General features: G+C 35.9%; 2 protein-coding genes across 8 annotated transcripts in view; one reads left to right on the top strand and one right to left on the bottom strand.

Annotated features, from left to right (window-relative positions):
- LOC102116697 (selection and upkeep of intraepithelial T-cells protein 1-like) overlaps positions 1–6,134 on the top strand; it is a 221,976-nt gene extending 215,842 nt beyond the window's left edge. For all 7 annotated transcript variants that reach the window (XM_065522999.2, XM_065522995.2, XM_065523002.2 and 4 more), the window contains one exon: positions 5,611–6,134. The gene's annotated coding sequence lies outside the window, so the exon portion shown is untranslated. The remainder of the gene's footprint in view (positions 1–5,610) is intronic.
- LOC123568732 (selection and upkeep of intraepithelial T-cells protein 1-like) overlaps positions 1–17,925 on the bottom strand; it is a 192,097-nt gene that overhangs the window by 111,140 nt on the left and 63,032 nt on the right. The window lies entirely within an intron of this gene.

Here is a 17,925-nt window from a genome sequence, read left to right as displayed (position 1 = left end):
AACAGATATATAGACCAATGCAACAGAATGGAGGCCTCAGAATTAACCTCACACATATAAAACCATCTGATCTTTGACAAACCTGACAAAAACAAGAAATGGGGAAAGGATTCCCTATTTAATAAATGGTGTTGGGAAAACTGGCTAGCCATGTGCAGAAAACTGAATACACCTTATGCAAAAACTAACTCAAGATGGATTACAGACTTAAACCTAAGACCTAAAACCACAAAACCCTAGAAGAAAACCTAGGCAATACCATTCAGGACATAGGCATGGGCAAAGACTTCATGTCTAAAACACCAACAGCAATGGCAACAAAAGCCAAAATTGACAAATGGTATCTAATTAAACTAAAGAGCTTCTGTACAGCAAAAGAAAATATCATCAGAGTGAACAGGCAACCTACAGAATGGGGGAAAATTTTTGCAGTCTATCCATCTGACAAAGGGCTAATATCCAGAATTTACAAGGAACTTAAACAAATTTACAAGAAAACAAACAACCTCCTCAAAAAGTTGCCAAAGGATATGAACAGACACTTCTCAAAAGAAGACACTTATACAGCCAACAAACATATGAAAAAAAGCTCATCATCACTGGTCATCAGAGTAATGCAAATTAAAACCACAATGAGATACCATCTCACACCAGTTGAAATGATGATCATTAAAAAGTCAGGAAACAACAGATGCTGGAGAGGATGTGGAGAAATAGGAACGCTTTTACACTGTTGGTGGGAGTGTAAATTAGTTCAACCATTGTGGAAGACAGTGTGGCGATTCCTCAAGGATCTAGAACTAGAAATACAATTTGACCCAGCCATCCCATTACTGGGTATATACCCAAAGGATTATAAATCATTCTACTGTAAAGACACATGCATGTGTATGTTTACTGTGGCACTATTCACAATAGCAAAAACTTGGAACTAACCCAAATGTCCATCAGTGATAGATTGGATACAGAGAATGTGGCACATATACACCAAGGAATACTAGGCAGCCATTAACAAGGATGCATTTGTGTCCTTTGCAGGGACATGGATGAAGCTGGAAAACATCATTCTCAGCAAACTAACACAGGAACAGAAAACCAAACACTGCACGCTCTCACTCATAAGTGGGAATTGAACAATGAGAACACATGGACACAGGGAGGGGAACATCACATACTGGGGCCTGTTGGGAGGTGGGGGGTTAGGGGAGTGATAGCATTAGGAGAAATACCTAATGTAGGTGATGGGTTGATGGGTGCAGCAAGTCACCATGGCATGTGTATACCTATGTAACAAAGCTGCAAGTTCTGCACATGTACCCCAGAACTTAAAGTACATGTATAAAAAATAGAGCTACCATAGGATCCAGCAATTCTCCTGCTAGGTATATACCCAAAAGAAAGGAAATCAGTATATTGAAGAAATATGCACTGCCAGGTTTATTTCAGCACTTTTCACAATAGCTAAGATTTGGAAGCAACCTACATGGCCATCAACAGACAAATGGATAATGAAAATGTGACACATACACAAAAAGGAATACTATTTAGCTATAAAAAGAAAGAGATTCTGTCATTTGCAACAACATAGATGGTATTGGAGGTTATTATGCTAAGCGAAATAAACCAGGTGCAGAAAGACAACTTCACATTTAATGGCCTCGTTGCCTGGGGTGGCATCCGAAGTTTTTGGTCTCCTGACTGAATAAATCAAGGATGTGGACACATGAAAGGTGAGGTTAGAGCAGAAATTTAATAGGTGAAAGAAAGATAACAGCCTCTTGCTGCAGAGAGGGGTCCCTAAAAGGGTTGCCATTCCACAGTGAAATGCAAGGGTTTTTATAAATGAGCTAGTGGGAGGGGGTATCTTAGCTATATAGGACAAGAAAAACCATTTAGGATTAGGTGTGCCATCTGCATGGAGTGTGAATATCTGGCAGCCCCTGTCCCGACCTTTTATTACCCCGGCAGGTCCTTGGCCTGAGCTACTTCATGTAGCTTATCTCTTTCCTACTGTGCATGTGCTAGAAAAGGGGAGGTGGTACCCTCATGTTTCACATGCTTGGCCCCAGGTAATCCTTTCTACTGGTGCAACTGCAGGCATCCCCCTGAACAAGATTCCAGCTTCCTTATCTATGTTTGCAGCCTGATCTTCCACACTGCTCTTTTTTAGAAGAGAAGTTCTGCCAAGGACTCTTTGCCTTGTCTGCCTAGTTAGTTTCTTTCTACTTCCTCTCTCAACGTGTTCTCACTTATCTGTGGGAGCTAAAAATATTTAAAAAATTGAAATCAGTGAGATAGAAAGTAGAAAGATGGTTACTAAAGGCTGGAAATAGTAGTTGCAGGTGGAGTGGAGAAGGAGGGATGGTTAATGAGTGCAAAGTAATAGTTAGAAAGAATAAATAAGACCTGGTATTTACTAGCACATCTGGTTAACCTTAGTAAAAACAAATTAAAAAACCCACAAAACTTAATTGTATATTTAAAAATAACTAGCATAGCATAATTGATTTGTTTAAAACATAAAGAATAAATGCTTAAAGTAATGGATATACTATATACCCTGACATGAATATTACACATTTTATGCCTGTATCAATATGTCTTATGTAATTCATAACTATATATACCTACTATGTACCCACAATATTTAAAATTTAAAAACTAAAAAGAAGCCTTAGCCATAAAAGTGAAAGATCTCTACAATAAACACTATAAAACACTGATGCAAGAAATAGAAGAGGACACCAAAAAATGGAAAGATATTTCATGTTTATGGTTTGGAAGAGTGAATATTGTTATAGTGTCCATACTACCCAATACAATCTGCAGATTGAATATAATTTCTATCAAAATACCAATGACATTTTTTTCACAGAAGTAGAAGAAGCAGTACCAAAATTTATATGAAACTACAAAACACCCAGAATAACCAAAGCCATCCTGAGCAAAGAGGTAAAAAAACTGGAGGCATCACATTACCTGACTTCAAATTATACTACAAAGCTATAGTAACCAAAACAGCATGATACTGGCATAGAGACAGACACATAGACAGAGAAAACAGAATAGAGAACCCAGAAAGAAATCCATACATCTACAGCAAACTCATTTTTGTTGAAGTTGCCAAGATGATACATTGGGGAAAGGACAGTATCCTTAATAAATGGTGCTGAGAAAACTGGATATCCATATGGAGAAGAATGAAATTAGACTCCTATCTCTCAAAATATACAAAAATAAAATAAAATGGACTGAAGACTTACTTCAAACTATGAAATTACTACAAGAAACATTGGAGAAACTCTGCAAAATTCTAACAACTCAATAAGAAAAAATCTAATAATCTGATTAAAAAATGAAAAAAAATCTAAATATCTATTTCTCAAAAGAAGACATCCAAATGGCAACAAGGTATATAAAAAGACATCCAAATGGCAAAAAGCTCAGCATCAGCTCATCAGAGAAATGCAAATGAAAACTACAATGAGATGTAATCTCACTCCAGTTAAAATGGCCTTTATCCAAAAGACCATTGGCAAGGATGTGGAGAAAAAGAAATTCTCATACACTGTTGGTGGAAATGTAAATGAGTACAATCACTATGGAGAACAGTGTGGAGGTTCCTCAATTAAGTGAAAATAGAATTACTACTGTATGATCCAGGAATTCCACTGCTAGGTATATACCTCAAAGAAAAGATATCATTATATGGAAAAGATATCTGGACTCTCATTTCTATTGCAGTGCTGTTCACAATAGTAGATAAATTTGGAAGCAACCTAAGCGACCATCAACAGAGAAATGGATAATGAAAATGTGGCACATATACACAAGGGAGCACTATTCAGCCATAAAAACAAAGAGATTCTGTCATTTGAAACAATGCTGGTAGAATTGGAGGTCATTATGTTAAGTGAAATAAGCCAGGCACAGAAAGACAAATTTCCAATGTTCTCACTTATCTGTAGGAGCTAAAAATAGCAAAACAATTGCACTCGTGGCGATAGAGAGTAGAATGGCAATTACCGGAGTCTAGGGAGATTAGCCAGGAAGGGGAGATAACATGAGGATGGCTAATGGTTATGAAAATATAGTCAGAATGAATAAGATCTAGTATTTGATAGCACAGCTGGGTAGCTGGTCAACAATAATTTATTGCACATTTAAAAGTAATCAAAGGAGTATAATTAGGTATAATTTTATTGTAACACAAAGAAATTATAAATATTTGGGGCAATGGATACCTCATTTACCCAAATGTGATTATTATTGATAGTATGCCTGTATAAAAACATTTCATGTAACTCATAAATATATACATCTACTATGTACCCACAAAACTTAAGAATATATAAAAAACATAATGATTAAAAGCAGTTTTTGTTTAAAAGAATGGAAAAACAAACACCTGGAAAATAGCAGCTGTATGTTTTGTTAATATTTGAAATTATATAGAAATCATAATTACCATTGATATAAAAAAGATTATTATATTATTGTAATGGAAGTCAATGTTTTCAATTTAACCATTCTGGTAATTATGTAGTGCTGTCTTAATACTTGTGTCTTAATTTGTAATTTTGTGATCACTATATATATAGTCTAGTATAAAACATAGAGAAAAGCAATATATTTAGGCATAATGTACTTTTCTAACTCAGTGCAAAGTTAATCCAAGGCAATGTATAAATGTCTACATGAGACTTTAATATAATAAGATATTAGAATTTAATCAAAACTTCAGGGAAGAATAAGTTTGGTGTGAAACTAACACCTTGGGGAAGGATTTCCAGAGAAGGTTAGATTTGAATTGGAATTTTGAGAGTTAATCCTTTGGGTTTAAAATATAAGAGAGAATAAACTAGGAGGGACATATGGTGATTCTAAGGAATAGAGTTATCGCAAATATGGCTTGTTTTTAAGCAATCTTGCTTCTCTTTTAACTTCTTGGTAATTTGAAAAGTTCCTATGTGAGATCTGCATGATTGAATCAGAACTAAGAACACACTAATGAAATTCTCTGAATGACAAAGTTAAATAAATTGTGGAGACTAAAGTGCTGAGTTCAGCAGATTCTCATGGTTTTTGGAAGTCACAGAAATGTTCACTTATTGGTGTATTATCTCTGTAAATGCTTTGCTTTCATATAGGACTAATTTTATTATAAGACTGTTTCATTAAATTAAAAAGAGTAATTGAAAAGGATTTTTATAAGATTATAAAGGTACACAAATTATTCATTTATTTTATAAGCTTGAAACAATTATAGCCCATAAACTAATTAACATATTGATTTTATGTATATAATATATAATAAGACTGATATAATATCAGCTGTTATACATATATTTTGAGAATAATAAATAATGTATTAAGGTAAGAAAAATATTCAAAAGCACTTAAGCAATATGTTTTACAAATATTTAATCCCATTTTATAGGTTGATTGATTGTTATTTTATTGATTGTTTCTTTTGCTGTGCAGATTTTTACTTTGATGTAGACCTACTTGTTTGTTATTGTTACCTGTACTTTTGGTGCCAAATCCAAAAAACAAAAAATCATTGTTAAGACCACTGTCAAGAAGCCTTTTCTTTATGTTTTCTTTTAGGAATGCCACAGTTTCAGGTCTTACCTTTAAGTGTTTAATCCACTTTGAATTGACTTTTGTGGATGATGTAAGAAGAGAAGTGTCCAACTTCATTTTTCATATATGGATATTCAGTTTTCCCAGGACCATTTACTGAAGAGTCTATCTTTCCTCTATTGTGTGTTCTTGATGTCTGTATCAAAACTTATTTCACAATATATGTATGGATTAATTTTGGGACTTTGTATTTTGTTCTATTGGTCTGCATGTCTGCTTTTATGACAGCATGATGCTGTTTTGATTACTATAGCTTTGTAACATAGTTTGAAATCAGAAAGTTTAATGATGCCAGCTTTGTACTTCTTGCTCAAGCTTGCTTTAGCTGTTCAGTGTCTTTTGTGGTTCCATACAAATTTTAGTTTTTTTTTTTTTTTTTTTTGTAAAAAACACCATTGGAATTTTGATAAGGATTTAACTAAATCTGTAAATCACTTTGGGTAGTATGGCTATTTTCACAACATTAAATCTTCCAATTCATGAACATGTGATATCCTTCCATTTATTTGTGCCTTCTATAACTTGTTTCATCAATGTGTTATAGTTTTCAGTGTACAGATTTTTCATCTCCTTACATAATTTTATTCCTATGTATGTTTTTTTTCAACTTTTATTTTACATTCAGGGGTACATGTGCAGGTTTGCTACATAGGCAAACTCATGTCATGGGGGTTTGTTGGACAGACTATTTCATCACCCAGGTACTAAGCCTAGTACCCAAGATTTATTGTTCTGTTCCTCTCCCTCCTTCCACCCTCCATCCTTAAGTAAGCCCCAGTATGTGTTTCATGAGTTCTCATAATTTAGCTCCTGCATTTGTTTGCTAAAGATAATAGACTTCAGCTCCATCAATGTACCTACAAAAGACATGATTTTTTAATGACTGCATAGTATTCCATGGTGTATGCATACCACATTTTTATTATCCCATCTGTCATTGATGAGCATTTAGGTTGATTATATCTCTTTGCTATTGTGAATGGTGCTGCAGTGAACATTTGCATACATGTGTCTTCTTGGTAGAATAATTTCTATTCCTCTGGGTATATATCCAGTAATGGAAATGCTGGATCAAATGGTAGTTCTTATTTTAGCTCTTTGAGAAATTACTACACTGCTTTCCACAATGGTTGAAATAATTTACACTCCCGCCAACAGTATATAAGTGTTTCTTTTTCTTTGCAACTTTGCCAGCACCTGTTATTTTTTGACTTTTTAATAATTGTATTCTGACTAATGTAAGATGATATCTCATTGTGGTTTGAATTTCTCTAACGATAAGTGATGTTGAGCATTTTTCATATGATTGTTGGCCACATGTATGTCTTTTTTTGCAAAGCATCTGTTAGAGTCCTTTGCCCACTGTGTAATAATTTTTTTTCTTTTAAACTTGTTTAAGTCCCATATAGATAATGGATATTAGACCTTTGTCAGATGCATAGTTTGCAAAAATTTTCTCCCATTCTGTAGGTTGTCTGTTCACTCTGTTGACAGTTTCCTTTACTGTGCAGAAGCTCTTTAGTTTAATTATATCCCAATTTTTGCTTTTGTTGAAATTGTCCTTTGCCTCTTTATCATATAACCTTTGTCTATTCCTATGTCCAGATTGGTATTGCTTGGATTGTCTTCCAGGATTTTCATAGTTTTGGATTTTACATTTAAGTCTTTAATCCATCTTGAGTAATTTTTGTATGTGGTGTAAAAAAAGAGTCCCAGTTTCAGTCTTCTGTAAATGGCTACCCAGTTATCCCAGCACCGTTTATTGAAGAGGAAATCCATTGTTTGTTTTATTCAGCTTTGTTGAAGATTAGATGGCCTCATTTCTGAGTTCTCTGTTTTTGTACCAGTACCATGCTTTTTTGGTTATTGTAGTGCTATAGTATATTTTGATATTGGGTAGCATGATGCCTCTAGCATTGTTCTTTTTGCTTAGAGTTGCCTTGGCTATTCAGGCTCTTTTTTGAGTCATATGAATTTTAAAATTGTTTTTGCTAGTTCTGTGAAGAATGTCAATGGTAGTTTAATAGGAATAGCACTGAATCTGTAAATTACTTTCGGCAGTATTGCCATTTTAATGATATTGGGAATTCTACCTCAGGGAGATGTAACACTGCTACTAGTAGCTGGCTGGAGTTCCAAGCCAATGAGTCTTACCCTGTGAGGTGTGATGGAAGCTGAACCCGCAGATCATTGCTGCTCAGCCCCTGGATTCAGTCCCTTTCCTAGGGGTATATAAAGTGATCTAACCTCCCACTTTGCCAGAATTGCAGCAACTTGTGCTGGAAAGTCCTGCTATTTAAGCCTTCTGGGGAGCCTTACACTGTTTGTGGGAGTGTAAATTAATTCAGCCATTGTGGAAGATAGTGTGGTAATTCCTCAAAGACCCAGAGCTAAAAATACCATTTAACCCAGCAATCTCATTACTTGGTATAAACCCAAAGGACTATAAATAATTATATTATGAAGATGCATCCATGTGTATAGTCATTGCAGCACTGTTCACAATAGGAAAAGCATGGAATCAACCCAAATGTTAATCAATGACAGGCTAGATAAAGATAATGTGTTACCATGAAATACTATGCAGCCATAAAAAGGAAGAAGTTTGCATATCCTTTGCAGGGACATGGATAAAGTTGGAAGCAATTATCCTCAGGAGACTAATGCAGGAACAGAAAACGAACCACCACATGTTCTCATGTATAAGTGAGAGCTGAATGATGAGAACACGTGGAGGGGAACAACACACAATGGGGCCTGTCAGAGGGTGGGGGATGGGAGGAGGGCGAACATCAGGAACAATAGCTAATGGATGCTGGGCTTAACTTCTAGGTGGTGGGATGATCTGTGTAGCAAACCACAATGGCACATTTTGTTGTTGTTGTTGTTGTTGTTGTTGTTGTTTGTTTTTGAGATGGAGTCTTGCACTCTCGCCAGGCTGGAGTGCAGTGGTGCCATCTTGACTTACTGCAACCTCCGCCTCCCGGGTTAAAGCGATTCTCCTGCCTCGGCCTCCCAAATAGCTGGGACTACAGGCACGGCCGCCACATTTTTGTATTTTTTTTTTTTTGTATTCCAGCTAATTTTTGTATTTTTAGTAGAGATGGGTTTCACCATGTTGGCCAGGATGGTCTCAATCTCTCGACCTCGTGTTCTGCCCACCGTGGCCTCCCAAAGTGCTGGGATAACAGGTGTGAGTCACCGCACCCGGCTGGCATATGTTTAATCTATGTAACAAACCTGTACATACTACACACGTACCCCTGAGCTTAAAAGTTGAAGAAAAAAAGTACTTCTCAAAAATGTGGGATTGGAGTATCACATTAGAAACTCAGAGGAGGACATTAATTCAGAAATTTTGGAACAGAAATAAACTAGAAATTGATACCATCCATTTAATAAAGACCTCTAGATGACAGCCCTGGTTTCCAAATTAAAATAAAATGTAAAAAATACCTACAAACAATGTTAAAAAGAAATGGGGTAAATAACACAAAAGATAATGAAATATAAGAGAACAGTTAATAATAGACAACTATTCAAAACTATTATCCTGATGAGGGAGTCTGTTTTATGGACAAAGATAAATGAATAGAATTGACTTAAAATATTGGAAATTACACTACATCAATAATCAGGTAACCTTTAAAAAGCAGGTGACACAAATTGTTGCCAAAGTTGTATATTTGGGATTTGGGGTAGAGCGGGTATGAAATATTAGTAACTGTATTCTGAAGTATAATTATAGTGAATATGTTTCTGTTACTTCAAGTTTCTCAAAAAAACATACAGAATTGTCTCTTAAGTAGATTACAGACTAGTTCATTTAAAACAACTTTTAAAAATAAAATCATAACAGATTTTCAGTTATATACATTTTTGAAGAGAATAAAAAAAGAGTAAGCTTCCTAAATTATTTGACAAAGTTGGTATACATTAACATGCAGACCTGTCAAATAGAGCACAAAAAATACAACTTTGAAATTTATGTAAGAATTCTTCATATTAGTAAGTAGAATTTAAAATCACGTAAAAATTTGCTTCTAGTCCAATCAGGTAGAACAAAATGGTACTTTAATATTATAAAATGTATTAGCATAACAAGATGCAGCAATAGTTCCAATGAGAAACACAATGATAATAAACCCAAATGACACTGTTAAAGTTATTACATACATTTCAAATCCATTTCTAATTCAAAAGTTAATCAGAAATAAAATGTCTGTTTAACATCAGAAATATTAACTCTGAAAAAGAAGGCATATTAGAAATATTTATTTTCATGGCCAGAGAGAATATTACTCTTTCTTTATGCATAACCGTAAGATGAGTCCTACAGTACATGTCCTCATTACATAACTATGAATTAAACCTAAGGAACTATGCTCAAAAGAGCTGGTCCCTTTTGTTTGATCCTTGCTTTTTCTGGCACACTTGAAATTGCAAAGGCCCATATGGGTAAGAGTCATACCTGAACTTGGTGCTATCAGCTGAAGGAGATTCGTAACAATTAAATATCTGAAAGAAGATAGTCCTGCAGTTTCCATTACACCTGTGATAAGAAAAGAGGCAAGTTCAGAAACAGTGAGAACAGAAGTAATATGTCACAGATATTATGTATCTCCACATCTCTCTGCAGTGAGTAACTGTCAGAGAGAGATGCCAGATAAAATGTAGAACCTCCAGCTGAATTTCAGATAAGCAATGCATAATATTTTAGTGTCAATATTTCTTGTACACTATTTAGCATCATATAATTTTTATTTTCTAAATCTGGCAACCCTACTTGTAAGAATATTCATATAATGAATGTCATAATAAAATATGATAAAAATTACCACGTCCAGCCAGAGGCTTCTTTCCCATTGAAGGATTTCTTCCTCCCAAGCTAGACGTCATTTGTCTTCTGGTGTTGTAAACTTCATCAGATGACCTGCTTCTTCAGAGAAAGTGGCAGCAGGTCTAGGGAATAGGCCCTGTTCTCCAAAGCCTTAGGAGCCTACACACCTGCCACTTTTAGTTACATTTAGGTTCAAAGAAAAGTTTGAAGACAGATTTAACTTTATTATTTTGGTGGGATGGATCAAGTGGCCACTTTACAAGAGACTATGCCTTTCTTTAGTTGTTGCAATTCCACTGAATTTTCTTCTTCTGAAGAACTCACAATTAGAGATAGATGTATGGCTCTATTTGGCCATTTAGAACAAAGGGAGAAATAGAATTGTATATTTCACTCTAACATGAAGATTTTTCATTGGTTCTATAATGTTTTGGCTTTTAATTTAGCAGACAAGTGTGATCATTATCTATTTATTCTTCAAAAAAGAGATTTGTTAGATATCAGGGTTATAGAGAAGTGGACAGACACTCGGATGGTAACAATAATGTGAAAATGCCACACTATGCACGACGGCAGGTCTTGTAACCCTGGAGAGCAATGCACTTTGCAGTATCATGGCAGGGAGAAAGTCCACAAAATGAGGCTTTACTAGTGAGGTGGTGTCTACATTTTGAAGGATGAGGTGGTCATTTCATACAGTGTAAAGGGAATAAAAACATACACCAGATTCAATATGCAGAAACCTTACTGGACAAGGAGAATTGAGGAATGTGTGTGTCTAGTAAGATTAAGGAGTGAGGCAGAGAAGGGCTTCATGTGCTAGGGTAATGAATTTAGTGTTTTTCCTCTATGATCGGAGGCAGTATGCATAGTGGTTAAAAGCAAGATCCTGCTAAGTTTAAATTTTGTCTTTACTATTTAGTTGTATGAACTTAGGCATGTTACTAAAACTCTGTGACTATTTTTTCAGCTGTAAATAAGGGATACTAATTTCTTCCTCATTCTGTTTACTATTGGAGTTGATGAAGATGTTATATGTAAAGTGGTCATAATGGTGCCCAATAAGTACTATAATAAGAAGTTTACTATAAATAACTTAAGAACTATAAAGTATTAATTTTCTCAACAGTTTTAGTATATTGTAGTTTAGTGTTTAAGAGTGATAAAAAGCCAAGGCTTTGAAACCAGACTCAATCATTGCTCTACTACTTAAGAGCTGTGTGACCTTGATTATCTATGTAACCACTCTGCCTCTGTTAACTATCAGAAAAGCAGTTAGTAAGAGTATATATGCCATAGTATTAAGTTAATATAAAATGTTCAGATAAAAAAGTAAATCATAACAAATTCTCAATAAATGTTATCTTTGGCAATTAATAAAAAATGTAAAATCATTGCCAACTCTATCCAGATGTACACATTTGAAATGTCATTCTGTAAGCTAGACAGAGGACAGAGACAGAAATGCCGCTGGCAAGCTGCCATAAATATTCCAGCTCACATGGGTGATGTTAGAGAAGGAATGCAAGATCATGCTATGAGATACAACAATTGTGCAACCGCCACTACGAAAGAATGTAAGATATGGTGGAGATGTATTTTCACATGACTCCTGGGTTTCTGGTATGTGTAACTGGGTGTGTCATTAGTCATGACAAGAATCTTGGGAAGAAATGTGTTTGAGCTTTGGATGGGTCAAATTTTAGGTTTCTATGCAATTGTTTTTCTTTATCATATTGAATTTTGTACACACAAACTCATTTGTAATTGTTGAGGTACGTGACTGCACCATTAGATTTTTAAGTCATCAAGTATAGGAACTATATTTCCTAATCTCAGAATATGTTATGATATCCTGCCGTGTGTCTAGATATGTGCTGTATAGCTCATGCTTACTCCACCAGATCTAATCTCGATTCTTCTCTGCCCCAATCTGTTTCCCAGAAAGCTGTGCTCTAAGGATTACAGTAATCAGTACCCCTCCCTCTGGCTTCTGGTAAAATTTGCAAGCATGAATATTAAGCAGGAGATTGCTGGAATGAAAGAAAGCAAGGTGGGAGTATTTATTTTCTTAGCTCCCTCTTGCCGGATTGCTATGGTGAGCTGTATGCCCACTCAAAAGTCATAATTTCCATTAAAACAAAAAAGCCTCACCTTCTTCAGGTTTTAGTTACTACTTCCTGCCGCTGCTCCTATAGATTTGTGGGTGGTGACAGCCAGGATATGCGCTCTCCTCAGGATTTTATTTTAGCTTCAGGATATGCACTACTCCTCAGGGTTTCCCTACACCTTGCTCACACATTTGTAAACAATCTTTTATTTGAATGTTTTAAAAATTTAAGCATGACGTCTGTTTCTTTACTAGAGCCATGGCTGATACAGGAATCAGTATTGAAAGTGTGTCCTAGAAAGAAAGCCTTAAAATATGATTCTGATATTCATGAATGCATGATAGCCTCATGTATTTGAGAAGGGCACAGCTAACCTTTTTGCTGGAGGGAAATGAGCAAGGGCAATGTGTAGCATACCATGGTGCCAAATGTACTCAATTTGTCAATATTCGTGGTACAGGATTAACTAACTGCAAGTAAGGAGGAAGGCACAGAGAAGAAAAGAAAGTGACTTGATTGTTACAGCAAAAGTAGTAATTGTAAAGACCGTGGAGTCCTCTACTTTCTTCAGACTTCCCTAAAGATGGACTTAAAGAAAAGGGGAAATTAAAAGCTATGAATATACAATTGAGAACATGTTTGGAGAACCCAGAGGTCTCCACTGCAGCTTTAGAGGAGTCCTTCATCTTCTCTCTAGCCATAAGACATGCAGCAGAGGACTGAGTCCAGTGTCTGGTTTTAAAGATGGCAGAGTTGGAGCAACAACTAAATGCTCCCCCTCACAAAGTTTCTTAAGCTAAGTTCAAGGAATTGGAGGACAGTCTGGAACTTGAAGATATTGGGCAAGAACATACGGACACACATGGAGAAGCCACACATGGGATCAAAAGTGTAGATTTTCTTGCAATTGGGATGATTTGGCTATCACCTCTGCTGAGTATTCAGCTTTTAATTTTCAGAGAACTAGCAGGTTAGATGGTCAAGTCCATAATAAAAGAGATGTTAATTATTCTTGAAGGGATTGATACTTACTCTATCATTGGATCTGCCAGCAGTGCTTTTTAATGTACAACCAACCATGTACATACTCAATGCCCTTTTCACCCCATGGTATCCCATATGACATTGCCTCTCACCAAGAGAATCATTTTACAGCAAAGGAAGCACAGCAATGGGCTCAAGATCAGGAAAATCTCTAGTCTTACTACACGTTTGTGACCCAGATACACCTGACTTGATAGAAACTCATATATGCTTAGGTAGGACACTAGCCCTATGACATGTCGAATATGCCTTAAATTAATGGTTAAAAAATTGTGCCATTTCTCCTGTGGTAGAATGCACGGGGCTGGAAAATGTCACCTGGGAGGTAATACTCTCACTATGTGGCTTTATTACTTACTTGAAAAATTTTGCTTCCCTTCTTATATCTTCAACTTCAGTGTGGTTGGAGGTTCCAGGATCTCACAGTGAAATGTTTCCACCATGGAATACAGTTAATAATCTGATGAGTTAGAAGCTGAGACTGCCCTCTAGCCATTTTGAACTTCTCACATCACTGAACCAAGAGCCAGAAATATGGGCAACTGGAGAGCTGGGGAGATCGATCCAGAAGTCAAATAGTACCTTGACCAATAGTCCTGGCCTATAGACAACTGAAGCAACCCAATCAGTCAAGACAGTCAAAGGCTGAGGTCCACAGAAATAAAAATTTAAAGAACTCCATCAGGTTAAGAACCTCATCTAGCTGAGTTGCTGATTGAAGACATGCAGAACACAGTATGAGTGGTAGAAAAAGGCAGCTACAATTAGCCCATTTAGTGTTTTGTGACCAATTGTGTTGATAACAGCTATGCTTTATGTTTATTAACTATGGCTTTTTATTCATTTTACCAGAGATAACATGAATAACACTGGTGGTGACAGTCTAGGTTTCAGGTGTAAAATATGACAAAATTAATATTAACCATCAGGATATGGTAGCTTACAGGACTGGGGCTCCCATTTGGTAAGAATGCAAACTTTTCACTGAAGGACAAGACTAGAGTGTGGGCAAGACTCTTGCTAAGAGACAAAGGTGGTGGACTGTGCTGGATATCTTCTTTGCCTATACACATCTCCAAAGGTAATTTGTAGCAAAATTGTAATGAAAGCCCAATATGGATGTTGGCAGGAATGAGGTTGTTATAGAAAATGCAGTCTTGAAATATTGCTATAGAGAACCCACAGATTTTAGTCTCTCAAATGAGACTCTTGATCTGATTGGGTATATGTTTCTCATTCCATATGTGGGTTTTAGAAGCTTTCAAATAATGATAAGTTAGTGTTTGACAGGCACAGAATTTCAGAGCGGGATGATGAAAAAGTTTGGAGATGAATGGTAGTAATGGCTGCACAGCAATGTGAATGCTACAGAATGGTATATTCAAAATGTTAAAAACTGTAACTTTTATGTTCTGTGTATTTTACCACAAAAATTTTCAAATGTTAAACAAAAAGACAAATATGCTATCAAAGGATTATGAAAGTTAATGTGTCAGTTGAATTCCTGACATATTCAGCTTGTCAGAAAAGTGAATCAGATCACAAAAGAAGATAAGCCTGTCTTTAACTAGGTATGATCACACCAATTTTTCTGAAATTATAGAGCACCCAATCCATCCCTTTTCTACTGTGTTTGTATCTGAAACAAAATCAAAGTGTTTCTGAGATAACTACTTTATCATTTGAGGATAGCTGACTAAAATACTTGCCATGAGTCTTTATGTCATCTTTTGAAAGCCAACAATTTCATAGATTTATGATTTTTAAACTCAACTCTCTCAAATGAGGTATTTCTCTTTCTCTTTATTTTTGTTAATCTCAGCTAGCTACACTAGATAAGAGGTATTCTAGTCACAAAGAATACTATGCAATGGGGACTAGTCTTACTACTGTGTGACTGAGGAATCAGCCCTATGAGCCCAACATTTGCTAGAACATAATGGTACAGAGTGAGTTCCCACTAATCCACACAGAAACATTGAGAAGGTTTTTCCATGAAGGTGACTAAGAGTTCTCAATGCATCTCATTCTTTGGAAATCTCAAATCTCATTAGTCTCCAAATACAGGTCTGTCAAGTCCCTGGAAATGTAGAATGGGGCTCCTCCCAGAAGGCACAAAGGAGAGGGAGGAATAGAAATGAAGACCATCAATGAAGAGAGAACTGTGTCCCTAAATCTTTCTAAATCTCCTCAGTTACTTGAGTCAGGTGATCCAGAGTCCACTCTCTGTTGTCCCTATAAAATGAGTTCCAGTCGAGTCACATGAATTTCAACCATGCTTCAGCAGTTTTCCTGTAGCCAGGGCAAGATATGCCAGAGTCAGATGGGGATCAAGCAAACTACCTACCAAACACCCTTCCTCTACCCTCAGACTCTGGGCACTTGATTATGCCAGCCTAATTCTTATGTTCCAGGCCAAGGGAAATTCCCAGGGGACTGGCTGCTTCAACCTGTGGGCAGAACTCTTTGTCGACTTCAGATTACACCTGGCAGTATGCACCTACTGACATGACATGCCACACTGAAGGAAAGCAAGACAGAATCTGATGTATATATTTCATGTAATTGGCATTGAACAAAAGAGCTATAATAAATTTATTTTGAATGTTATACCTGTACCTGGAGAGGAAAGAATGGGAGCCGTGGAAACACAAATAAAAGACACTAAATGAAGCATTCAAGGAAGGCTTTAAGGAGCTAATAATGGCTGAGAGGGGTCATGAAATAAAATTACCCGTTAGCCCAGTTAAGAAAAGGATTCAAGTAGTCTTTCCAAGTTGAGAAAGCAACACTTTGAAAGACACAGGAGAGAAGATGGGGAACTCAGAAATTTTCAAGAAGTTTACTGTAGCTGGAATGGGAGTTAGGATGGAAGGGAAGGGTTAGAGGTGAGCTGAAGAGAGAAACAAAGATTTAATTATGAAGAGTGTAATTTTAAGAACTATATATGACATATACTTAAGTGTATATATTATTACTTAAGTCTCACATATGAAAGTATCTATTTATAGATAATATAGGTAATATAAATGCATAAATATATATAACATATAGCAATATACATAAGTACATATATAAACATGAACATGTCTCATATATTTACAAATGATTACACATGTTTATGGATCTATGTTTATGGAATTATATGTTCACATGCTTAGGTTTATGTGCATATTCCTGTGTGTATATATATACAATACATGTATATGTACAAATGATAACCCACCTGTATATGTACAACCATCCCTTAGTATGCTCAGGTGAATTGTTCCAGGATCCACAAGGTTGTCAAAATTTGAGGACACTCAAATCCCTTCTATAAAATAGCATAGTATTTGCGTAGAACCTTTGCACATCTTCCCGTACATGATAAATCACCTCTAAATTACTCATAATACCCAAAACAATGTAAAATGTTATGTAAATAGTTGCTATACTTTATTAATTTTATTTGTATTATTTTTGTTGTATTGTTATTTTTATTTTTTGAATTGTTTTAACTTTTAGGTTCAGCGGTACATGTGCAGGTTTGTTATAAGGGTAAACTGCATATCATAGGGGTTTGGTTTATAGATTATTTTGTCACCCAGCTAATAAGCATAGTACTCAACAGAAAGTTTTCAGTCCTCTCCCTCCTCCCAACCACCACCCTCAAGTAGGCTCCATTGTTATTCCCTTCTTTCTCATGTGTTCTCATTGTTTAGCTCCCACTCATAAGTGAGAACATGCAGTATTTGCTTTTCTGTTCCTGTATTAGTTCACTTAGGATGAAGGCCTCCAGCTCCATCCATGTTGTTGCAAAGGGCATGATCTTGTTCTTCTTTATGGCTGCGTAGCATTCCATGGTGTATATGTACTACATTTTCTTTATCTAGTCAACCATTAATGGGCATTTAGGTTGATTCCATGTATTTGCTATTGGGAATAGTGTTGCGATGAACATCCACGTCCATGTTTCTTTATGGTAGAATGATTTATGCTTCTTTGGGTGTGTATACCTAATAATGGTATTGCTGGGTTGAATGGTAATTTTGCTTTAAACTCTTTGAGAAATCACCACACTGCTTTCCACAATGGCTGAACAATTCCCATATATATGAAATATTCTCATATGTTTGTGTATGTGTCTGTATAACCTGCAAAGAATACAATGAGAGCTTAAACTAAAATAGTAGCAAAGCAGATGATGTACAACTGATTTGGAATCTATTTAGGAAGTAGAACGGATAGAATGATGGAGTGGAAGGAAATGAGGAGTTGCAGGATGTCTCCCAGATTTCGGCA

Source organism: Macaca fascicularis, chromosome 1, assembly GCF_037993035.2.
Source record: "Macaca fascicularis isolate 582-1 chromosome 1, T2T-MFA8v1.1".
Lineage (NCBI taxonomy): Eukaryota > Metazoa > Chordata > Mammalia > Primates > Cercopithecidae > Macaca > Macaca fascicularis.
This window is presented reverse-complemented; position numbering and strand designations above follow the sequence as displayed.